Raw genomic sequence first — 27,239 nt, 5'->3', positions numbered from 1 at the left:
AGTCTGGATACCTTTTTAAAGTAGAGCTGTGGGACTTGCCAGCCGATTGGATGCAAGAGAAAGGAGTCAGGAATTACTCAGTGGTTTGGGGCCTGCATCAACGATAGGGTTGCTATTAAATGAAATGGAGAATGCTGTGGAACAAGCAAGTTTGTGGGAGGAAACTGGGAGTTCGATTTGGACACATTCGGTTTGTGATACCTCTTACACATCCACAGAGGGATGATGAACAGTTGGTCACTGAATATACCAATTCGGGATTTTTGGAGATGGTCCAATGTGGGGATATAAATTTCGGAGTCATCATCTGTGATGATTAATGTTGTCAACTTGACTGGATCATGCAGTGCCCAGATATTTGGCCAAACGTTATTCTGTGTGTATCTGTGAAGGTGTCTCTGCCTGAGATTAACATTTGGATTAACAGGCTGAGTAAAGCAGACTGCCCTCCCTAAGGTGGGTGGGCCTCATCTGTTCAGTTCATGGTTTGGATACAACAAAAGGCTGGAAAAGAGAGGATTCTCTTTGCTTGCCTGCCTTCAAACCGAAATATTGACTTTTTCCCACCTTTGGCCACACACTGAAACATGGGCTCTTCCTGGGTCTGCAGCCTGCAGCTTTCAGACTGAAATTACACTATTGGCTCCCCTGGGTCTCCAGCTTGCTGACTGCATAGATCTTGGGGCTTTTTAGCTTCTATAATTGCATAAGTCAATTCCTAATGATAAATCCCTCTTTATATATAAAATCCTATTGGTTCTGTTTTTGTGTAGAGTCCTAATACATCATTTTATACATTACATGTATATCACATATACATGTGTGTATCCAGATAACACCATGAAACAGTATGAGATTATCATGAAAGCTGGTACAGACAGAAAAGAGATACAAACACTGAGTCTAGGCCACTCTAATTTTAAGAAGTTGGGGAACTAAACAAAGTAAGAAAAGAATATTAAAAAGTAGAGGCCATCAAGTGGAAGAAAATCTGGAAAGCCCAAAAGCCAAGTGAAGAAAATGTTCTAAGAAACAGGAAGAAACCAAACTGATGATGAGTTGAGAAAAAAGAGGACTGAAAATTGATCACTGGATTGGGCTATACTTTATTTATAATTTTTGTATCCATGCTCATAAGTGAGATATAGCTCTCATTTCTTCTGCTGCCCTTGTGTTTTGGTAATAGAATTACACTAGCCTACTAAAATGAGGTGATTAGGTGTGTGGCTTTCCATTTTCTTCTAGACTTCACAAAAGGCTTATACAATAAGGGAAATACTTGTTAAGTAAAGAGTTGGTAGTACTAGCAAGTAAAACATCTAGACCCATTGCCTTTCTGAGACTTTCTATGACTCCTTTTTGATAACTACCCCAATTTCTTATATTTTCTCTTATCTTTTGGTACAATTTTGGTAATTTATATTTTCCTAGAAACTCATTCACCAAGGTGTTGAAGAGTATTGTTATAAAGTTTCTATGGTATCTCCCTGGCTGAGTAGACCCTTCCAAGCAACAACTCCCAAAGGGAAGCATAAACCATTGGGAATTAGCTGGCCACCTCTGCCACATTCTTGTTTCTACGCCTTGCCGAATTATTTGGTTTCATGATCACTACTTCAACAATAGAAAACTCTGGCCCCTTTACATGACACGATGCATTTCTCTATCCCCCATGCTCTTGTTCTCCTAATCCTTGCATGAATCCTAGTCTTCTGTTTTGTGTTTGGCATTTTCTGTTCCATCAGCCCCTCTCCAGAATGGAATGCTGCCGCCAAACCTTCACCTGTAAGTAATCACACCAGCTACTCTCCTAATGATGAGGGCATTTTGTCTGTTAGCCTAAGCCTTGCATGAGAACCTTGGGAATCAGAAACGTCCAGTAGGAATTAGCTTTGCCATCTGTCTCTGAGCTCAAGTAAAATCTTTTAGATACAACCAGCTTGACTCTGCTTATTAATCCACTAAATCCCAAACACACTGCATGGGCTAGACCATCAGGACATGCCCAGGATTCTCTTCTTGAAATTAACATCTGTAGACTGAAACGTTAACTTTGTTCCCCCAATTCTAGTGATAGCCTCTTCAAGAACCAGAAGCCGTTCTAAATTGCTCTGACACAGAGCATTCAGCAGAGTCGGAGGCAGGCGAGCAAGGGGTTGAGAACTTGGGCTTTGGAGTCCAGCAAATAAGGGTTTGAGCCTTAAGACTCATCCCTTATTAGCTATGTGACCTTGGCCAGGTTACTTTACCTCCCTAGGCCTCAGTTTTCATAAGCATAAGTACAAAATTAAGGTACCTGTCTCAGAGAACCATTGCATAGATTTAATGACAAAATACAGATTACCTTGCTTGCAGGAGGCACTCAATCAGAATCTGTCAAACGAGTCAACAAATTCTTTTCCTTCAAACCCTAGGAGTGCCCACGAATTCATTTCTAATTCTAGATGAAATTTTCTAATTAATTTCTTCTTGCCTTGTAACTCTGTACACTGATATATATGAGCACTGCAGTGAATAAACATTATTCGCCACCCACTTCCCTATTGCTTTACTCTCTAACATACAGGGCTTACCATTTTACTTAACTCCTGACAATTTCATCTATCAGTCTTTACAGTTTATTTTGCTACATGTTTTCATAGCCCTTTAATTTCATTTTAAATCCTTTTTGAAGGACCACTTACAATAACATATGTGATTTCCCCATAAAGAGCCAATTCCTATGTATCTAGAATCCAAAAACCAGAAAGCATGTTTATTGCTTTTTTCCATGGCAACATAAATGAGAACTGAAAATGTATTGGATACCGTAAAGCAGAGAAAACACTAAATGGTTTTTGAATCTCACAAAAGATTAAATTTCACCAGAATAGTTTTAGCATTATATATGATTAATCATATGTCTATCTTTACTGTATCAATAACTCATGCTCCATTATAGGTTAATGTTTTATACTTACTGTATTATATGTATACAATAACCTAAACATATGATCTAAAAAGGATATATTTTTTCTCTTAACTAAAATTTTAACTATTCTCCCGCCACAATGAAGAGTTGTAATATTTAAAATAGCTACATGAAAAGTTACAAGATGAAAAAAAGAAATCTAAGTATTTTTATGGGAATTAGCTAGGAAGCCTGTTTCATCTACATTAAGATAGTCAACAGAGTAAAAATGAAAAGACATCTTTCCTATCCAAAAATAATACCCAAAAGCATACATTATTAAAGACTAATCTAATATTATTGGATTTGGCTGAGAAAAATAAAAAATGTTCCATTTTTCCACCTTATAAATTATCGACACGTGCTTCAAAGTCCACTCAATATAAAGCCAAAGTATATGTTTATTGTTTAGAGAGAGCCTTTTAAGGGGAATATCAGTGAAAAGAGATAAAAAAAAAAAGTGAAGAAAAGAAGAAATGGTCATACAGAGCAAAACAGAACAACAGATACATAAACAGGTCCAGAAATAGCCATATATCAAATTAGGAGCGGGGGAAACATGCACAAAGTCAAAGAGAGCATTCTGGGCTGGGAAAAGCACTTACCACTGAGAGTTATCCAAGCCCTGGAGAGAAAATTGAGTGACACTTTCATATAAAAATTCTACCTTGAGTTCTTTCAGGATATATCACTATGGCTATTCTGCAACTATAAGCAAAATGACATGTTGCTTTTTGTTTACAAAATACCAACAAATTCATATGTTCACTCACAAACTACTAGTTGAATGCCTACTATATGCTATGCCTGTTAGAAATGTTGCAGATTTAGCAGTGAATGTGAAAGACAAAAATCTCTGCCCTGATGATGCTTACAAATGGAACTGAGTTCATTGTTTATAGAATGTAGGTTTCTTTTCTCTACTGTGGAGTAGTATTTTAATTTAATTGCCATGGTCCATCATTTCCTTTAACTTTGGTTTTTGGTTTGTGGTAATGCTAAAAAAAAGTTGTAACCCCAAACACATTTCTCACTACAATCTTTTTTTAAAGATTCTTAAAAATTTTGTTCTGTTTTGTTTTATTTATTTGAGACAGAGAGACAGAGCACACGCAGAGGAGGGGCAGAGAGAGAGGGGGACACAGGATTTGAAGTAGGCTCCAAGCTCTGAGCTGTCAGCACAGGGCCCAACGCAGGGCTCCAACCCATGAACCATGACATCATGACCTCAGCCAAAGTGGGACCCTTAACTGACTGAGCCACCCAGGCGCCCCTTAAGATTTTATTTTTAAGTAATCTCTACCAACCCAACATGGGGCTGAACTCACAACCCCAAGATCAAGAGTCGCATGCTCCACTGCCTGGGCCAGCCAGGTGCCCCTCACTATAATCCTAACTAGCACATGAAAAAGCTAGAATGTTCAATAGCACATCGTGTGTTCTGGTTCACTATTGTACCACTTTCCAAACTTTTTTATTGACTGTGCAAACATCATTTACACATTTGGAGTAGTAGCCCTCATATTTATGTATTTATAATGTATGGATATACTGTATACCAACATGTTATACGCATTGTAAAACAAACCTCAAGCAGAAATAAAATTGACATAGATATTTACAGGGAGTAGATCTTCCCCCACATCCCCACAGCTCATCTGCACTCTCAGGGGCACACAAACTCCTACATGAGAGACCACTGCACTTAGGTTAATTTTTCACACTTCCAAATTATGACAAATTCATTACATAATTCTTTATCTATTTTGACAAATATTGCCTGTGACAAAAGGGGACGTAACCTAATTTGGTAAGTCACAGCAAGCTGCAATGTTGGCTTGATTCCCACAATTTGCTGCTTTCTTCCTTTGCCTCAGTGGGTGACAAACATTTCAGCTCTGGGCACACTGAAAAATTAATATAAATTCTGATTGAAGGTATTTGTGAAACATAAATAAAAAGATTGAATAACTTCTTAATAAACACTTAAACACAGTTTACTAAATATTACTTCACCCTTCCACAGAATCAAAAGGCCTTTCTGGGGGTCTCTCAATGTTAGACCTGATACACATGTGTGTGTGTGCACATGTACACATTGGGAACTTTCTTATCAAGAACAAAAATACTACCTAGGATTGGAATAGCTACTTCCATTCTTTTCTTATCACTGCCATTTATATTTTATTACATTTTTTTAATAACGTAACAGAGCAGATACTATTATCACTGTTTTACAAAGAAACCCAGCCCCAAAAGGGAAGTAATTTTACTAAGATACTGCAGCAAGTTAACAATTGAAAGAAGATACTAACAACAAATCATCTAACACTAGCTCAGTGTGTTTTCCTGACACCAAACTGCTGCGATACGTTGGCTTTTCAAATCTGCTTCTTTTACAACAACACACAACTTCACAAATCTTTTCCTTCACGACGTACCATGAATGTTATTCCCCATAAGAAAATGTAAAGTTTATTTTTGGAGCACTTACAATATTTTGCTTATTTAAAGCCGAGGGGAATAAGTGTCCTTCCCTCACAAAATCATACATCACGGGCTTTCCACTGTTTAAGGTACAAAACTCACTGGCCACGCACCATCTGAGGACAAAGCTGGAACATTAAAAAGAGGCTCTGTTGGATTCTGCTGTTTTGCTTTGAAATAAAGGAACCCCAATACTTCTTATACAGTGGTCCCTACATGTACTTTAATTGCTCTTCAAATCTGAGAACTATAATCAGGCCTTATTTCCCAGTAGGATCAGGCAGCACCTAGTAGGTCAGGGTGACAGAAATGATGGGAAGCAAAACTGCATCTGAAAATGCATGAAACACATCAAGCAAAAGCTCACTTTAGCTAACTACCATTAAGATGCTTATGTTAGTCTCCCATAATTCCTGTGATAAATTACCACAAATTTAGTGGCTTACACCAACACAAATCTATCATCTTACAGTCTGGAGGTCGGAAGTCTGGAATGGACTTTACTGGGCTAAAATCAATGTGTCAGCATGGCTCTGTTCCTTCTAGAGGCTCTAGGAAAATGTGTCTCCTTATGTATTCCACCTTCTATAGGCTAAAGTGTCCCTTGGCTCATGGCCCCTTGTCTTCAAACCAGCAATCATGTCACTGCAATCTTTGCCTCCAATTGTCACATCTCCTTTGACTCTTCTTCCATCTTTCAAGAACCCTCATGATTACATGGGGCCCGGCCCATCTTTATAATCCATGATAATTTCCCACCTCAAGGTCCTTCAGGTGCACATCTGCAGTCACTTTTCTATGTAAGGGACCATTCACAGGCTCCTGGGACTAGGATGTGGCCATTATTCTGCCTGTCACAATGCTCACGGATAATAGTAACCTTAAACAGAAAGTTCTCTGAGGTCCACACAGTTTAGTGTCATGGAAAATTTAGGGGGTTTGGAGACATATAGACCTAGGCTGGTATTTGGACTCTAGAATCAAGCATCCGAACAGTCTCACTCAATGTTGAGCAAACTCAATTTCCTCATCCGTAAAGTTGTTGTAGTATCTACACCTAAGGGTTATTAAGGTATTAGATGAAAATAAATAATGTGAATACACAGAGTACTAAGGCTAGTAAACAAATAAGGAAGATGTCAAATGAACGGCAATTTACCTTACCTTCCATGTTTAGACTTTGCAGCTTGAATAACAACTATCATTTCCTTAGTAAGGAATAGATTCCTTTTCTAGCCATTCCTTGTATTATGAATATTCTTTCCGACAAAGAATTTTCACATAATTTTATTTTAATATTTATATGTTAAAAGTTAGTTTGCAACAATCCTGATAATTATAACTCGATAAAAGACGGCTCTAAACATACATATAAATACATTTATACACATATATGCTTAGCATACTTCAGTGAATTGGAGTTTTAGAACAGTTTATAGAGGTTTTATAGTTTATAGCAAAGAAATTCAACATTTTCATAATTTAAGAGTCTTCTTTGCCCTTTTAAAATATTTTTTCATTCATTATGTAAAAAGGCACAAATTTCTTCTTATTATCGCTTTGAAGTTTGCTCATACTATACATATATTTTTGGTAAGTAATTAGTAATTGTCATCACTTTCAAAAAGCTTGTCTTGTTCCAACCAGTAGGCCATAATTCACTGTTTTTTTCTGGGTAATTTATCACCAAGCTTCCTGAAACTGGCTTTCGCCTATAATATAAAGATATGGTTCATATTATTTTCAACAACCATCTCTTAGAGCACTCAAAGAAAAATATGTCTACCATTCTGAAAACCAGAAATTTTATTATACGATCTCTAACATCAACGTAATGGTATCTAATGTCGATTTGGCTAGACAAGAGATGAACAACCTAGCTATGAAATATATGATAAACGCATTGTGTCCCAACACTGTCCCTCTTCCCACCCCACCCCCGATATGATAATTGCCCATTGGGAATCTCTCATTTACCAACTATAAGTAGAATCTCATTATGAGCAGCCTGCAGTATATACCAAGCATAAAAATTAAGGGCAGAAAACACTTCCATTCTGCAACACAAACACAAACGTTTGCTTTGCCTTGTTGGAAAACCTCTAGGAAAGAATAGTAACCTTGCTACTCTAAACTTGTAACTTGCTGTGCAAAGACTCAATGAAACTAGTGACTATTGCGCTTAGAAAAAGAAAAGGAAAAAAAAAAAACCCAAACAGTCCAATAAGAGATATAAAGGAATGTACCTTTTATTCCTGTAGGTTACTTTTACTAAATCAAAAAAATTGCTATTTCCTTCTCTAGGTGGCAAGGTTTGAGGTCATTTGGATTTTTTTCAACTTTAGAACCAAAACAGAACATACAGCAGCATATTAATAGGCATTTTTAAAAATTAATTTATTTTGAGAGAGAGGGATAGAGAGAAAGCTCATGAGCACAAGAGAAGGAGGGGCAGAGAGAGAGGGAGAGAAAGAGAGAATCCTAAGCAGACTCCACACTGTCAGCACAGAGCCCAAAGCAGGGGTCAAACTCACAAACCATGAGATCATGACCTGAGCCAAAATCAAGAGTCTGACACTTAACCAACTGAGACACCCAGGTGCCCATTAACAGGCATTTTTTTTAAGGAAGATACTTTTGTCGTTAGTTAGTTAGTTAGTTAGTTATTTTTGAGAGAGAGAGAGAGAGAAAGAGAGAGAGAAACAGGGTTCACCCAAAGCAGGGCTTATGTTTTACCCAAATCAGGGCTCCTGCTCACCCAAAGTGGGGCACGACCTCACCCAATGTGGGGCTCAAACTAATGAACCACAAGATCATGACTCGAACCAAAGTCAGATGTTTAACGACTGAGCCACCCAGGTGCTCCTGTAGTACTTTCTTGACTCATGCACACACAAAATTGAGGGAAGATGAGGGATAAATTCTTCTACATCTAAGATAACATGATAATAGATCATCAGAAATAATCCAGGGGAACAAGAACTTTATAGGACTCTTAATTTATAAAATATCTTGTGATGATTTGAATGATGTTCATAAATGTTTCAAAAAATATTTGCTGCACCAATTATACGCAAAGCCCAGGGCTGAATATTCATCAAGGGGTAGGGGGAGGAGGGATGGGAGAGAGAGAGAGAGAGAGATACATGTGCAAGTCCTGATACACCATCAGCCCTGCTCCATCAACCATATGGGAACCCACCACAGTCGCTTGCGAGGTCACTGCCTTTATTCTCTACCTGTTCTGCTACTGCGATCATTGCTTCTACTACCTTTCATTTATTGACAATCTTCACTGAGCCAGAAGTATGACACAAGGTGCCTCATATTTCCTCTGTGCTCACTTTTTTCTTTAAAAAAAAGGAGGGGGGCCCAATGCTATTCTCTGCCCAAAGTCTAGGGAGAAAATCAGTAGTGAGTTTGACCATCTCAGTTTATTTTGCCTTCCTCTGTATGAGGCTGAACAGACATCCTCATAGGCTGTGGGCTGGAGACACAGCAGCCTGTGTGTGAGGCCCTCTGACTGACACCCTGGACGTCACCAGAACTGATACCAAAGCTCTTTCATGAGGAATGCAAATTACCTCAAAACTCCAATCTCTACATACATTTCTAAGACACTAGGATTAAGATTAAGATGTCCTTTACACACTTTAAAAATCGCTCTTAAACATGAAATCATATGATGCTCTGGGTAGAAATCAACATCAAATATAAGCTGCCTTCCTTCCTACTATTTAGCAAGATCCCATTCCACTGCTATCAAATAGGGAGTTCAAAGTGGAAAACACAGTCTGTTCAAAACAGTAAGCTAGCATATACAACAACAAAACACACACACACACACACACACACACACACACACACACACATGAATTCCCCTTTCGTTAAATATAAACCACAGGAACATTTTACTTGCATTCTTTATAATTCCATGAACACCTTTACAAACATTTGAAATTACATTTACAGTAATTCTGAATTGCAAATTATAGCAGCAGCAACAGCATGACCAGTAAACCCTAAAGTCATAACAGTGAAGAGAATTTTGTGCCTGGAGAGCTTGGAGCATGTTCAAAAGATTAAAGATTTATATCTCAGAAGTACAGCCTTGGGGAAAAATAATTTCAAAATAAAAGAAACACTGAAATCTAAAATACAGACAAAACTGGCAAAAACTGTCTTTGCTGAGCAGCCTTAAAACAATGTTGCTTTTTAACTGAATTTTGGTTTCAAAACCAAAGCTCTACTCTCCCCTGCTTGAAAAATAAAAACCACCACCAGTACCTGTAAACCATCAATTCAGCATCTAGTGTATTTCAGACCCTTGGTTTGCACTTCACATTTAACGTCTCATTTCATTTCGACTTCAGCCCCATGAAGTGACAATTCACCTACCTTTACAATTTCAGGAGAAAATAAAACTCAGAAATACTAAGCCACTCATCTGAGGACATAGACAGCCAGAAACCACATGAACAAAGCTGTTATAAACCAGATTGGTCTCCGTCTAAAACTGTACTGCCTCTATAATTAATTCTCACATTAAAATGTGGGGTTTTTTTTAATTAGAGTGCAAATTATACTCTTTTTCTTGCTCTTAAGTTGCATGACTTACATTTTTAAAATGGTTTTCTGTGAAACTTTATTTATCTATTTAAGTTTATTTATTTTGAGAGAGAGAAAGCACAAGTGGGGGAGCGGCAGAGAGAAGGAAACAGAATCCCAAGCAGGTTCCATGCCATCAGCACAGAGCCCAATGTGGGGCTTGAACCCACAAACTGCAAGATCATGACGTGAGCAGAGATTAAGAGTTGGACGCTTAACCAACTGAGCCACCCAGGTGCCCCATGTGAAACTTTTAAAGGTGAAATCACTAGAGGCAACTGAGGACACCACAAAAGCATGTCAAGGGGTGAAGCACACACCAGCCTCAGGGGTTCTGGCAGCTCCTTTAGCCCTGGTGTACTCTCAGGGCAACTGACCCAGATGGAGCTCATGGCAGGACACACCTCCCATCTGCCAGCGAAGTGAAAGGAGCAGAACCCACAGGCCATGGTGGGAAACAACATGACAAGACACGGGCCTTGGAAGGACCAGCCTTGGCTCTGCATTGCTGCTCTACGACCACAGGACTTCAGGACACTTTCCAACCTCTTTCAGTCAATTCTCCCATAGGTAAAGAGGGAACAGCCATCACCTCTGGTTGAGGTCAGAATCAGATAAGACTGAATAAGTGTCTCACTGGCACAACAGTTGCCACAAAACAGGATGAACTATCGAGATGTCTTCCACTTACCCTCCACCTCCAGGGCTATCTTAATGCTTACCTGCCCTGGAGAGCCCTCCTGGAACTTCTATTGTGTAAGTGAGGCCCTCTTCTTCCAAGAAGCATGTCAGAGAACTCCAGACTAACATTCTCTCCATCCTTCAAAATCATTTATTTATTCATTAATCCATTCAGAAAAAAAAAAAAATCATTGGGATACTATGCTCAAGGCACTTGCTAGATACCATAGGAGAATGAAAAGATCCAACTCCTCCCCCCAGTAGCTGACAGCCAAATAGATACAAGCTATGCAAGTCAGTTACTATCATAAACCTAGGTGGTTATTATTATTATTTTTTTAATGAGCATAGTTTTTTAAACCAGGGATTCAAACATCTACCTTAAGGGCCGTTTTAAGAATCAAACGAAATAGGTTTTTGGTAGATAGTAGTAGTAACCTTGCTACCACCATATTGTTTTGGCACTCTCATTTTGCTATTGAAGTGTATGTGCTTTGGCCCCTGTCAGGCTAGAAGTGGCTTCCAGCTATTGAATTCAGATCGGTTCTTGGTCTGCCACAGTGTTGTGCACATAAAGGTGCCATTTGTTGGATGTTTCAGTCCCAGAGAGACCAAAGACCTTTGTATGACTCCATTACCAAGATAATAACGTACTCCTAGTCAATAGTGTCACCAGTGTGAAGCCTAATAAGTAAATCTGTACAAAAACCAACACCACTATCAGCAACACAACTGTGCATATATACACTACCCAGACCACAGAATGCGGTTAAACTGTAACCTATCTGCAATAGAGTCAGCGTGTTCATTCTCCAAATGCCCACTGAGCGCCAGCCCTGTGTGAGGTACTGTGCTAGACAGAGAAGAGCAAAGTGAAAAAGATCCTGCCACAAAAAGGAAAACTGTTCCCCTCAGGAAAAGTCTCCACCTCATGAGGGGAAACCGTATATGTACAAACTACCAGAGAACATGTGGCAAAGACTATAATCTGTTGTTAGTATATCCAAACGACTGCAAAATGAGTCTTCCCACAATCTTCCCAGAGTGAATGACAACTTCATCCCTACAGTGCCTTAGGCAAATGTCTCGGAAACAGCCTCATCCTCTCTCCCACACTCCGTGGCTCTCTCACCACCAAATTCCCTCGGCTCTCCTTTCAAAGTGCAATCAATAGTCCTTGCCACCTCCAGTCCCACTACCCCGTACAAGTCACCATTTTGTTCCTGTCTTATTTTAACAGCCTATTAGAGTCCTTCCCTCATCACCCTACGTAAACTTTTAAAACACAGGTCAGGTTATGGCATAGCTCTATCAACATTGTCCATGCACTTCCCATCTCATTGAACGTAAAAACCAGAACACTAACAGTAGCCTGCAAGGTGTCACATGTGATCTGGCCTCACATGTTGCTACTCTACTGGCCCTCCCAGCTCACTGTTATCTAGACACTGACCTCCCAACTGCTCAAAAACACCACTAGTACCTCACACCTCAGGGGTTGGCCTTTGCTGTTCCCTCTGCCTAGAATGCTCTCTGTCAAGCAGTACATGGCTTGTGCCTTCACTTTTAAGTGGGCCTTCCCAGACCACCCTGTTAAAAGGAGGCAATTCCCACCACCACTATGACCATCACTGCCTACTTCACCCTGCTCTATCGTCCTCCACAGCCTCTAACCCCAACAGACACACTCCATACTTACTCACCTATTTGTTTATAGTCAGTCTTGTCCAACTATAATGAAAGTGTCATAAGGGCAAGGGTTTTGTGTTTCATGTATTACTGTATCCTCACAATCCACAACAGTGCCTGGCACTTAGTTGTGAGATCTGTACAGGGCTAGGGTATTGGAGAAAAGACTTTAGTAAAGGCAGGAGGCAAGAAGTTACAGGACAGGAAGGACATGTGACAGAGTATCATGTCTCTGATACTTGACTCTCTGAAAGGGTAAGATTCATATTATGCACTCCTCTATTATTCTGCCTTGAATTATAATATGTATGTTTTATCCTTTCTATAAATTATAACTTTTTTAAAGGACAATGTCTGTGATAGTTAATTTTATGTGTCATACAGGGTTACTGGGTGCCCAGATATTTCATTAAACATCCTTAATGGGTGATGGGTGTATCTGTGAGGGTGTTTTGGGTGAGATTAATATTTGAATCAGTAAACAGAGTAAATCAGGCGGCCCTTCCCCAGTGAGGGTGGGCCTCATCTGATCAACTTAAACAAGGGCCAAAATAGAGTAAAAGGCTGAGTAAGTACCAATTTTTTCTGCCTCACTGTCTTTGAGCTGAGACACTGGTCTTCTGCCTTCTAACTCGAACTCACACTGGAACTTACACCACCCTCTTGTCACAGCATCCGTATAATATCCTGCAAACGCAGGTTTTCAACACACTGTGCAGATGAATTACAACGCCCTTTAATGGAAGAGCAAGTTAGATCATCTCCAGAGTGCTGCCTGCCACCTAAAAATATCTACTCTCATTATTCTTAGAATCACGACTTATTGTATTAAAGCAGCCTATTCCCCGAAGGGGTATGTTTAATTTTCACAACCTAATTACTCACTCAACATTAAAAAAAAAAAAAGAAAGGTCATCATCCATGAAAATAAAAAAACAATTATAAGAAAGCAGTGAAGTGCCTACAACACCTTTTTCTTTCAATTTTTAAAAATTTAACTGATACTATTTTTTTTTTATTTTTTTAATGTTTATTTATTTTTGAGAGAGAGAGAGACAGAGCAAAAGTTGGGGAGGGGCAGAGAGAGGAGACACAGAATCTGAAGTAGGCTCTAGGCTGCAAGCTGTCAGCCCAGAGCCTAACGCAGGGTTTGAACTCACAAACTGCAAGATCCATGACCTGAGCTGGAATCGGACGTTTAACCCACTGAGCCACCCAGGAACCCTTAGATATTGTTTTTTAGATCAGTTTCAGGTTCACAGCAAAAATGAATAGAAGGTACAGAGAGTTCCAAATAACCCCTTTCCGCTCCCCATGTACAATATCCCCCACTATCAACATTCCCACCAGTGATGCAAAATTTATGAATCAATATTGACACATCATTATCAATCAACCAGAGTCCATAGTTTACTTTAAGGTTTACTCTTAGTGTTGTACATTTTATGTACAATCATGCAGAATAGTACTGCTGCTCCCAAAAATGCCTGTTCTCCACCTATGTGTCTCTCCCTCCTCCCAGCCCTGGCAATCAATGATCTTTTTATTGTCTCCATAGCTTTGCCTCTTCCAAAATGCCAGACAGAATGCTATAATGCCATTCTTAAATGGAATCATGTAGTTACATACCTTTTTAGACTGGATTCTTTCACTTAGTAACATGCATTCAAGGTCCATCTGTGTCTTTTCATGGCTTGATAGCTCATTTCCTTTTATCACTGAATAGTATTCCATTGTAGAAAGGTACCACAATTTATATAATCAGAAATGAAAGAGGAGACATCATAACTGATACCACAAAATATGAAGGTTCAGAAGAGACTATTATGAACAATTGCACACCAACAAATTGGTAGCCTAAAGAAATTGACAAATTCCTAAAAATATACAACTTACCATTACAGAATCACGAAGAAATCGAATCTGAACTGACCAGTAACGAACAAGGAGACTGAATCAGCAATTTTAAAATTACTGATTTTAAACAAAGGCAAGCCCAATACCAGATGGTTTCCTTGGTGAATTCTACCAAGAATTTATGAAAAACTAATATTAACGCTTCTTAAACTCTTCCAAAAAATGGAAGAGAACAGAATACTCAAAAATTCATTTTATGAGGCCATCATCACCCTGATACCAAAGACAAATAAGGACACTACAAAAAAGAAAACTACAGGCCAATATCCCTCATCAATATAAATGCAAACATCCTCAACAAAATACTAACAAAATTTAGCATCACATTAAAAGGATCATACACCATTATCAAGTAGAATTTATCCCTGAAACATAAGAATGGTTCAATATACCCAAATTTATACTGGATACACCACATTAATAGAATGAAAGATAAAAATCATATGATCACCTCAATACATGCATAAAAAGCATTTAACAAAATTCAGCAACCTTCCATGATAAAAACTCTCAACTCTTAGAAGAAAACATAGGCAGTAAGCTCCCTGACATCAGTTTTGGTGATAAGTTTTTGGATTTGACACCAAACCAAAGGCAATAAAAATAAGTGAGAATACCTCAAGCAAAAAAAGCTTCAGCACAGCAAAGGAAACTATTAACAAAGTGAAAATGCCTTTACACTTTGTTTCCATTCTTCCATTCTGTAGAATGGAAGAAAATATTTGCAAATCATGTACCTAGTAAGGGATTAATACCCAACTATATAAATAACTAATACAACTCTCAATAGCAGAAAAACAATGATCCAATTAAAAAAAAAGGGGGGGAAAGGAAGAGAACAGACATTTTTTTCAAAAAAGACATATAGATGGCCAACAGGTACATGAAAAGGTGCCCAACATCACTAATCATCAGGGAAATGAAAACCAAAATCACAATGTGATGTTAGCTCACACCTGTTAGGATGGCTCTAACCAAAAAGAGAAGATATTAACAAGTGTTAATGTAAATTGTACTGCAACTATGGAAAAGAGTATGGATGTTCCCAAAAAATTAAAAGTAGAATATGATCCAGCAATCCCACTTTGGAGTATATATCTAAAATAAGTGAAATTAGGATCTTGAAGAGATATCTGAACTCCCATGTTCACTGCAGTATTATTTGCAATAGTCATGACATGGAAACAACCTAAGTGCCATTTTATGGATGAATGGATAAAGGAAAAATGGATATAGGGGTGCCTGGATGACTCAGTCGGTTAAGCATCTGACTTCAGCTCATGTCCCGATCTCACAGTTGGTGAGTTCGAGCCCCGTGTAGGGCTCTGTGCTGACAGCTCGGAGAATGGAACCTGCTTCGGATTCTGTGTCTCCCTCTCTCTCTGTTCCCCTCTTGCTCGCACTCCGTCTCTCTCTCTCAAAAATAAATAAAGGTTGGGGCGCCTGGGTGGCGCAGTCGGTTGAGCGTCCGACTTCAGCCAGGTCACGATCTCGCGGTCCGTGAGTTCGAGCCCCGCGTCAGGCTCTGGGCTGATGGCTGGGAGCCTGGAGCCTGTTTCCGATTCTGTGTCTCCCTCTCTCTCTGCCCCTCCCCCGTTCATGCTCTGTCTCTCTCTGTCCCAAAAATAAATAAAAAACGTTGAAAAAAAAAATTTAAAAAAAAATAAATAAATAAAGGTTAAAAACAATTTTAAAAAAAGAAAAAATGGGTATATATGTACATACACACATATACACACATACATACATATATATACGGAGTATTATTCACCCATGAAAATGAAGGAAATCCTGCCATTTGCAACATGGATGAACTCTGAAGACATTATGCTAAGCGAAATAAATCAGAGGAAGAAAAATACTGTATGATCTCACTTATTTGTGTAATCTTAAAAAGCCAAAATCATAGAAGCAGTAGAATGTTGGTTGCTAGGGGCTAGAGGATGGTGGAAATGAAGAGAGATTGGTTAAAGGATATAAACTTCTAGTTAAAAGATGAGTAAGTTCTGGGAACCTAATGTACAGCACAGTGACTAAGTTAACAATATTGTTAACACATATTGTAGACATGGAAGTTACTAAGAGAGTACATCTTAATATTTCCTCCCCACCCAGCCACCTCCTGCTGCCCCCCACACACAGAGGTAACTATGTGAAGTAATGGATATGTTAACTAACCTTACTGTGGTAACCATTTCACAACACATACCTGTATCAAATTATCACACTGTATACTTTAAACTTACACAATGATATATGACAATTGTATTTCCATAAAGCTAAATAAGAAACAAAAATTAAAATTAAAATGGAATTGTGTGTATGTGTGTGCACTGTTATTTTCTGCATCAGCACTCCTCAGAGTAGGCTGTCTTCAAACTGTTTCTTATACATCTGACACAAGGTAAGAAATCCCTGCCAGCATACAAATGAACTCATTATTTGCTTCCTTAAGATTTCCTGTGAAAATGCCAGTTGAACTAACACAGTGTTTCATCATGTAGCTGATTTACATTTGGTACCTCATCAGCATGGACAGTTAACAAGCATCCCTCAGAATGGCACTGGTCCACAAACCACAAGTAGCACTTATCAATATTTTTGTATGTTACCCCTTAGATTTTGGCTTCCTTTCCCACACTCTACTGAAATCAACTTCTTAAAGAACAGTGAATTTTTCCGCATCCTCCTTGGTATTCTACAAAATGTATTAATCCTTGAAATTCTTTTCTTTTCTGGCTTTGAATAAAATGTACATGCTGATTATCTTTATATATCTTAGGCTCTTCCTTTTTTGTCCCCTAGGCCATCTGCTCATTCTCTTTCTGCCACTTGAATAAAGGCATTCTTTAGGTCCTAACTACAGATACATTTTTTTCTGCTCTTTTCCCTCCTGCTATGCAATCTCCTATATTCCGGATGTCTCAAACTTCACCTCTTATGCAGAAGCTGCAGTGGTGATGTTTTCTGTATCCCTTTCAACATCCAGCACAAACTTTTTTGTATCTAGTGGATGCTCAGTAAATGCCTATGGAATTGACAAAGTAGCATCTGGAACTATTATCATGCATAGAGTCAATTTGTCCTTACCATATTAAAGAAGCACACTGATTTGTTAAGTAGTAGTAATTATCATACTGAATACAGTAAATAAAATGAAATATTAAGCACTACGTGAAATCAAAGAAAATTAAAATGGAAATCATTAAAAATTTTAAAATAAAAAATATTAGAGGCAAGTCATTTTACAGTTGCATAGAGCAAAATTAATTTATGATCAGAAAAGGAATATAGCAGAAATAAAATGATCCTTATGTTGGATTTTTACCTTTTTCTATTGTCAAAATTCTTCATTTCAAAATCCAATTAAATACTGAAAATAGATAGCTAAACCTGCATATATCTTTTTTTTTAATATGAAATTTATTGTCAAATTGGTTTTCATATAACACCCAGTGCTCATTCCAACAGGTGTCCTCCTCAATATCCATCACCCACCCTCCCCTCCCTCCTACCCCCCATCAACCCTCAGTTTATTCTGTTTTTAAGAGTCTCTTTATGGTTTGGCTCTCTCCCTCTCTAACTTTTTTTTCCTTCCCCTCCCCCATGGTCTTCTGTTAAGTTTCTCAGGATCCACATAAGAGTGAAAACATATGGTATCTGTCTTTCTCTGTATGACTTATTTCACATATCTTCTTAATAGTTTTGCTGATATATCAAAACTCAAATGAAAAACGAAATCATCATATATCTATCATACATCATCATACATGATACAAAAAGCATCACACATCTGAATCACTTCCCCATATTCTTCTTAATCTGCCCATTAGTCTTCTTAAACTTCCTTCAGTTCCCCACGCTCCCTTAGGTTATTCACAATGTCTTCAAAGCTGATAAAACCTCATTCTCTTGCCATACTCTTTATTCCTAACAGATATTGCTTGACTTTTTAATTCTTTTTATAAACAGATTTTATAAAATTAAATATCAAAACAAATAATCCTTTGATGGAAAACAATGATCAGTTTGCCATATAACGCATAACCCAAATGTACTATAATAATGATATTCTGGTGGTGCCTCTGTGATTGACACATGAAATACACGTTAGGGAAAGAACAGAGCAGCGTGCAAATATGCAAGAATTAGCAATGCTGCTCTTTCAGCATAAGCACCCAATACCCACAGAATTCAGTAGGACTTGTTCAACCTCAGAGTAATTAATCACAGGACAGGCCAGTGTAAAATGGACTATGGAAAATATGGAACATCATGGGATTTAATTTTAGTGAGATTCATGTACCAATTAAATAGCTGCAGAGTAATGCTTTATAATTTAGGGTAGCAGTAGAGATTTACATGCTTGTAGTAACTATCATAAAAATAAACTAAAAATAATTACTCTATGTATTGAAGGACTTGGAGGTGATTTTACTAGTATTTTTATTCATTTCTTATCTGCAAAGGATGGTTAGTTTTAAGTTACCCCCAGCTAAAATTTAATTTTTGAGAGCCGCACTACTCAGGCTGTGACAATATTCTTGTAAACAAAATGAATGAATCAAAATTAGAGCACTGCACCCAGTGGCTGCTCAGAATGTACACAGAAGAAAGCTGTGGCATGGTAACTGGATAAAAGACAATTGACTATTGAAAGCCCTTTAACATTCAAACAGTACTTGAGGGTTAATAAAGGACACTTATTTTTTATTCTTAATATTATTTTTCAGGCAAAAAGATAATTTACTAGAAGCATAGTTGGGGCTTACAGAACCAATGGGAGCTGAGGAGCAGGCTAGGGATAAAGGCAGGAGGAGGCTGCAGGCTTGGTGGCTGGAAGCAAGATAACTGCCAGTATTATGTCTCTGTTTATCCTTAATGTGATAAACACAATATGTCTTATGTATGAGTTCTGAGAAGCAGAAATGTTAATGAAGAGTCTACAAAACCACCAAACAGGAAACAGCTTGAGCCCAACAATGATCTCATTTATGTGCTTTAACATCAGAAGTGCTATTACCTTCAAGTCCTTACTGGAAACTTGCCTAGGAAATAAGACAAACCAATGTGTCAAACAGATCATACATACAATGGGTGTTCTTAGGGGAAAAGTTCTGAGGAAGGGATTGGTGAGGCCCTACCCACATGACACAGCAAGAAACTGTTCCAGTCAGACTGCAACATGGGAAAAGGAATGCCAAGGGTCTGTGGGGCACCAGGCACTACAGCAGGTGCTGGGATGCAATGATCAGAAAGGCAAAAAAGATACTTGCTCTGCCCTCAAGGGGACCTTCAAGTGCTCACACTCAGCCTTCCCCACTTGCACAGCTTCCTTCAAAATACCTCATGGCTGCTCTTTCCCAACACCCTCCATGCCTGGAGTCTGGCGGGTGTGGACACCCCCTTGCTCCCACAACCCCTGATCCTCAAGCCAGGGGCCTCATTCATTCCTGAGTCTTTCCTCTCTCTCACCATCTATCGCACCACCCCCCTCAGATTTTACCTGGTGTGTCCCAGCTATTCTACCTCCAGCAAACACTCCTCATAGGTCTTCTTCTCTCCCCCATCTGCTCCTTGTGTAGGTCAGGCCTTCATCCGCTCTTACTTAACCACTCCCCATGCCTCATGGGTCAGTTATTTCAATTTAAGCCTCCTTTCCCTTATTTTTAAAATGGAGATGATGATGATGATGATGATGATGATGATGATGATGATAGTAATACCCATCTTATAGGTGTCTTTAGAGGATAAAATGAGTTGATACACATAAAGCACTTACAATAACTGCCTGTAGTACAGTAAATACTCAATTAATGGTAGTTATGATTATTGTTATTACTGACTGAGAATGCCAGAGAGAGGAAGAGGGGAAAAAAAGCCTCAAGCCCCAAAACATCATACCAAACTTCTAATACTAATTACACATACTGAAGTTATTTGTTCTCTCCTACCAGACCATAAATTTATTCTGTCTAGAAAATAGCAGGAATATAACAAATGCTTATTGAATTTGGAAAACATTTATTTCTAATTATATATCATATACTCTTTTAATAGTCTTTTATGCCATTTTAATCAAATAGTGACTGGAGAATTTGATTATAAAATACATGGAACATAGTTTTGTTTTTTTTTTTTTTAAATCATGGCTTTATCCTTTTCTCTTAAAACTACAAATTAGATAGGCAGAGCATACTCAGGCTCTAATGGAAAATGATGCTCAAATATTTAAGTTTCCAAAATGTCATATTTGAATCACTTTACCATCACATATGTGAAGCTATGTTAGACAGTCAAGACATCTGCTTCCTTGGCCAGAAAGTGTAGGCGTTCATGGAGATTGAAGCTGCAGATAGCAAATGTTAAACAACAGCCTCCAGAAGCTGCAGGGTGGCCGACAGCCCAGGGCTGCCCACACTGGGGCTCTGCAACTTTTGTGTCCCCAGTCAGAGTGGGGTGCCACAGGGAGGAGGGTAAGGGGCTGACTCTTCCCACCTCTCTCACATACACACACACTCTAGATCACAAGACCCTAATTTTCTCCTGCTACCTCTGGTTCAATACTTCCTCATTCGACTTTGTTCAACAGCTCTTTGATGGACTTGATTAGCCCTCAGCTAATCACAGTCCTTCTGAAGAAAGCTCCTAGTGAAAGAGGCTGCAACACATGATATATAATCTTAAATTCCTTTTAAAGGAATTTTCCAGCTTTGAGATATAATTAACATTAACACTGTGTAAGTTTAAGGCATACAACGTGATGATTTAATACACACATATATCACAAAATGATTACCACAATAAGGTTAGTTAATACATGCATCACTTCACAGTTACCTTTTCCTGTGTGTGTGTGTGTGTGTGTGTGTGTGTGTGTGTGTAGTAAGGACTTGTAAGATCTAGTCTTTCAGCAACTTTCAAGTCTATGATACAATATTGTTAACTGTAGTCACCATGCGGTAACTAGATCCCCAGAGCTTATTCATCTCATAACTGGAAATGTACACCCTTTGCCAACATATCCCCATTTCACCCCCACTGCCCAGTCCCTGGAAACCACCATTCTACCTTCTGTTTCTGTAAGTGAGATCATACAATATTTGTTTTTCTCTACATGATTTATTTCACTTAGCTTAATGCTCTCATGGTTCATCCATGTTGTTACAAATAACAGGATTTCCCTCTTTCTCATGGGTACACACACACACACCCCACATTTTCTTTATCCATTAATCTGTGGACAGACACTTAGGTTGTTTCCATATCTTGGCTATTATGAATAATGCTGCAATGAACATGGGAAATATATCTTCAAGATCCTGATTTCATTTACGTTCACTATATAACCAGATGTGGGATTATTGGACAATATGGTAGTTCAATTTTTTTAATTTTTTGAGGAACCTCCAGAGGTGCCTGGGTGGCTCAATTGGTTAAGTGTCCACCTTCGGCTCAGGTCATGACCTCACAGTTCATGAGTTTGGGCCCCAAACTTTGGATCCTCTGTCCCCCTTTCTTTCTGCCCCTTCCCCGCTCTCTCTGTCTCTCTGTCTCTCTCTCTCACACACGCAAAAATAAATAAACTCATTTTAATTTTTTGAGGAACCTCCATATTGTTTTCCGTAGTAGCTACACCAATTTACATTCCTACCAGCAGTGCAGAAGTGTTCCCTTTTCTCCACATCCTTGCCAACACTTGTTATTTCATGCCTTGTTAACAGCCATCCTAACAGGTGTGAGGTGATATCTCATTGTGGTTTTGATTTGCATTTTCCTGATGATGAGTGATGCTGAGCTTACACCTGCTCATGCTCATGTACCTGTTGGCCATTTGTTTATCTTCTTTGGAAAAATATCTATTCAGATCCTTTGCCCATTTCTTAATCATAGTATTTATTTATTTATTTTTATTTTTACTTATTTTTTTTACTACTGAGTCGCATGAGTTCCTTATATATATTGGCTATTAATGCCTTAACAGATAGATGTGTATATTTTCTCCCCATTCCATAGGCTGTCCTTTCATTCTCTTGATCTTTAATTCCTTGAGAGAGAAAATCTACAGTTCTAAGGTTTCAGAAAAATGGGGCCTTGAATATGAATTTAGGGAGGTGGAAGAGGGTAGACAGGATAAGACTTCATGAAAACTTCACACTTGTTGGTTGTGATAAACCTTGGAAGACAGGGTAAAGTAAGAGGTGAGTAGGAGGTTGGGGTGGAAAGATTGGTCACTGGCAAGGCTGGAAAGTGGAAAGGTTAATGGAGTACGTTTGCAACGTCAGATGAACAGATGGGAGGACAAAGACGAAGATGGAAGATAACAGCACAGCATGAAGGCACACTCCAGGAGTCTGGCAAATGTGCAAGTGAGGAGCTCTGGAGGACCTGAGCAGGGGAGCGAGAGCTAACCACGCAGTCATCTGCACAATGGTTTATGAAGGGACAGCTGGTAGAGGAGAAAAGTTGGATAGAACTAGAATGTTCTAAGCAAGCAGCAAGGAGGGGTCAGATTCAGAAAATTAAAAGATGTGAAAGGATAGAACCAAAAAGTCATTCTGACCCCTTAAAAGGTGAGTGAGCCTGCAACTAGGTGAGCCCAATGATGAACTCTTATCTCTTCCCGCAAGTAGCTAGGCAGGACATGACTGGGTTGAACAGCTAATGCTCACAGAACATCTACTGTGTTTCAGATACAGTGCTTAGTACATTCTTTACCTTATCTTATTTAAATCTCTATATTAAGCCATTCTGAGAGTTGTGCTTTATGATTGCCAATTTACAGATGAAAAAACACAGGTTCACAGGAGTAAGATGACTCACCTATGCTCAGAGAATAGACAGCAAAGAGGATGAACATCCCAACAAATATTAATTAGAATAGCACCTATTTTCTGAGCACTCTGGGAAACAACGGTGGACAGAGAGACACAGTCCCTGCCGCTGTATTCAAACTCAGCCCTGACTCCTAAGCTCTTCCCTTTCTTCCTTCCACCACCGATTTACACTCAGAAAAGACGTCCCTAGTCTGACTCAGTTATAGCATTTGACTACTGCCATGTTGTACCTACACTGTTGTTATTAAACCTAATTTTTATTTTTTGAAATAATTTTACTACTTGACTGAAGAATGTTTTCACTTTTTTTTTAATGTTGATAATCACAGGAAGCTATAGTACTTTGTGCTCAACTGCTCATTATTTACGTTTTAAGCGACAAGAGCTGATACCAACTCTCAGATCAATGTAAAGGAGCAGTTTACATCAAAACTTGGGCCTTCGCACTCTTACGGTACTGCCATTCCTGAATCAAAACAATTACTTTAGAGTCAAATAATCTTCCAGATGTCGAAGTGCAAAGTACCACAGTCTAATTTATATCAAAGTACTTAACTAACTTGAACAGATGACACTAGAAAGAAAAATCCACCGATAATTTGCATATCTTTTGTCTTCAGGATATTAAGAATTGAAATATGCATGGAATTCTGTGATAATTAGAAGACATTTCCTCATTCACTTAATAAATATTTATTGTGTACTAAGCCTGAGGCAACATTATAAAAGTGAGAGACACAGAAATTTTTATAGCAGGAAGACTGTTTCCAGGTGTTTCACTGTGGTACAGCATAAGACACAGGGAACAGAAACATAATTCTAGTTTAGGGCATGTGGTTGTTGGAAGACAATTCTGCATGATTCTCTTGTATTTATGCATGTATTGTGAGTGAGGCACAGACTGTCCTTTGTTCTGAACTTTCTTTCCAAGGATGTTTCTATAGCAAACAGCTTTGGGATGACACACTGGTGTCTCTCTTTGGAATAAAGGGCAGTTTTGCTTGCAATCCTGGAAGACACAGTGTCTCTTCACAGAGCAAAGGATAGGCATGCTTCCTGTCTAGAATAATAATTTGTCCCTCCAGAACAAAAACCAGACATGTTTCCTACCCATTATAAAAGATTTGGGTTGCCTGAACTCAACAATCCTCTCTGATAAATGTAGCTCATTTTGTGCGTGGTAACGGAAGCTGGCCCTCTTCATGTCACCTGCGAGAACTGAGGCTCAGGGAATATGTGCAAATACGCTAAGACTCACAGACTGTGGTTGCTAGGAGTGTTAAACTGTCCTTCGTCTCTAACTTTGGAGTCTTGTGCCTTCTACCAGCATCTAGTCATAGGCTATCTTACTGGCTTATAAGTATGGTAAAATCTCGGTCTTGACGGTTCTTGATAGCAGACAGTTGCAAAAATGGCAATAAATTCATTCCTTTCCTGCATCTATGCCCTTTGGTATATACTCTCTTACATTGATTCTGGGCTTGGCCATGGGACTTCCTTGGCCAATGGGACATCAGAAAACATGACACAAAGAGAAAGACTGAAAAGTACCTATACATTGAGACTTACCCTCGTGCCATTTTTAGAACTTAGTTGTCATGTGAAAAAGCCCAGGCTAGCCTATTTGTGTGAAATACATGCCCATTGTCCCCTAAAACCCCAGCCAAGAGCCTCATAATCACCAGACCTACCAACAAGGCCAATTTAGGTCATCCAGCCTCTAGTCAACAGTCCAGTTAACTGCTGATGTGAGAATGAATCCACCATTGATTATTAGAGCTGACAGACCAGAGGAACTATTCAGCTTCTAGGTTTGGGGGGTCACAAAAGCTAACAAAAGAGGCAGAGTACAACGCAAAAACTACCTCTAGTATTTTATCTATATTACAAATTCCATGGAGCTCGGTCTACCTCTGGTTAAACATTGTAACTCCAGCACTAAACACTGTGCCTAGAAAAGAGTTAAAAGTGCCAACTGTTCCAGCTTTGTTTTGGTTTTTCCATCTGAACGCTGACTACAAAAGTCACTTAACTTTCATCTCACAAGCAGGTTGTGAGCTTGAAGGAACAGTGTATGATTCTAGCAGGTCACATGAATGAAGGAAAAAAGCACAACTTCTTGTACTCAAGGAAACATGCTCCAGTGTGTGAAAATCAGCTCTTCTACCTAGTATCTGGCAATCCTCGGGTGGGTTATTTAAACATATCGCACTTTGGTTTTCTTATCTGCACCACGGGAATAATGAAACTTTCTTCACGAGCTTTGTAACACAGGTATTATAAAGGAGGCACTCTCCGTGTAACCTACCAGAGTATCAGGGGCGTTGTGGTAAGAGATGAAAGACTGGGAGTAGCAGCAAACACTGTTCAAGGCCAATAAGTAGCATGCACTTGCTCACATGCTTTCTCTCTTACACACACACACACACACACACACACACACGCAATCAAACCGTCTCCCAAAATTAAATTAAAAAGCCAACCAGCAGAGACCTAAGAGAAGAGAAGCTAAGTAATAGGAGGGGCTAAATTATGGTCTAAAGGAAGACAAAACTTACTACATTATATTATTATATAATGTGCACATGCTATATATTTTTTTTTTAAGTTTATTTATTTATTTTGAGAAAGACAGAGAAAGTGTGAGCAGGGGAGGGGCAGAACGAGAGAGACAAAGAATCCCAAGCAGTCTCCACACTATCAGCATGGAGCCCTATGTGGACTCACGAACCACAAGATTACGACCTGAGCTGAAACCAAGAGTTGGACGCTTAACTGACTGAGCCATCCAGGAGCCCCACCCCCGCTTTTTTTTATTTTTTATTTTTTGAGAGAGAGCGTGAGTGAGCAAGGGGCAGAGAGAAAAAGAGAGAGAGTCCCATGAGGGGCAGAGAGAGTGGGAGAGAGAGAGGAATCAAGAGAGAATCTTGAAGTGGGGATTGAGCCCACCCAATGTGGTGATCAAGCTCACAAATCCTGAGACTGTGATCTGAGCCGAAGTCAGATGCTTAACTGACTGAGCCACCCAGGGGCCCCACATCAATGTATTATATAGAACAACCCAAAATATGTTGTTTGAAAAGCTCCCTGAATAATATAGCCTTTCTGGAAGATTAATGCCTGATGCGTCAGTGTATAAAATGTGACACTATTTTAATGGAACTAAAAGGTCACTTTTCAGATATTCTGCTTCATTTCTACAGTTGAGAATTATTCCCTCTTTTAATTTATAGACATTTCAAGTATTTCCCTCTAGATCCTCTATATTACTGGGTTTCATCATATTTAAAACACTTTTTAAAAAAGACTTTCTTTTATGATTTGGCATTTTTGAAAATTTTTTTACTTGCTAGTTGGCAACTGAGTGCAGTTGATATTCTCTTAAACATTAAAACCAAGATTATGAAAATAAAATAAAATAAAAACAAAAAAAATAAAACCAAGATTATGACTGGAATTATACAAATAAAACCAACAACAACAACAAAAAAAAAAAAACAAAAAACAAAAAACCCAACAAATTGCCCATGGGCCTAAGTTGGTTTCTAGAACACTTTGAGACCTTGGCAAGAGAAACCAAAAAAATTCACAATTAATTTCTATTCTCATTTATATGAGATATGCATACAAAGTCCTTTTTCTACCATTTAAATCATAGGAAGTACTAAATAAATGGCATTTAGTTAGCTATAACCATACTGCATATTTTAATCTTCAAAAAAGCAATAAACATAAATTGACATGGATACAGCAAGAAAGTACAATGCTAAGTAAAATAAGTCAGTCAGGGAAAGACAATACTATATGATTTAACTCATATGGGGAATATAAGAAACAAAACAATCAATCATGGTTGGGGGGGTTGCAGAGAGAGAGACACACATACAAACTAAGAAACAGACTCTTAACTACAGAGTGCAAACTGATGGTTACCAGAGGGGAGGTGGGTGGCGGGCAGGGGAGGAGTTAAACGTGTGATAGGGATTAAGGAGCATACTTGTGATGAGCACTGGGTAATGTATGGAAGTGCCGAATCACTATATTATACACCTGAAACTACTATTACACTG

At 38.7% G+C, this 27,239-nt stretch overlaps 1 protein-coding gene across 5 annotated transcripts in view; it reads right to left on the bottom strand.

The window, feature by feature from the left end:
- KLHL32 (kelch like family member 32) overlaps positions 1-27,239 on the bottom strand; it is a 238,752-nt gene that overhangs the window by 155,721 nt on the left and 55,792 nt on the right. The window lies entirely within an intron of this gene.

This window comes from Panthera uncia (assembly GCF_023721935.1).
Source record: "Panthera uncia isolate 11264 chromosome B2 unlocalized genomic scaffold, Puncia_PCG_1.0 HiC_scaffold_24, whole genome shotgun sequence".
Taxonomy (NCBI): domain Eukaryota; kingdom Metazoa; phylum Chordata; class Mammalia; order Carnivora; family Felidae; genus Panthera; species Panthera uncia.
This window is presented reverse-complemented; position numbering and strand designations above follow the sequence as displayed.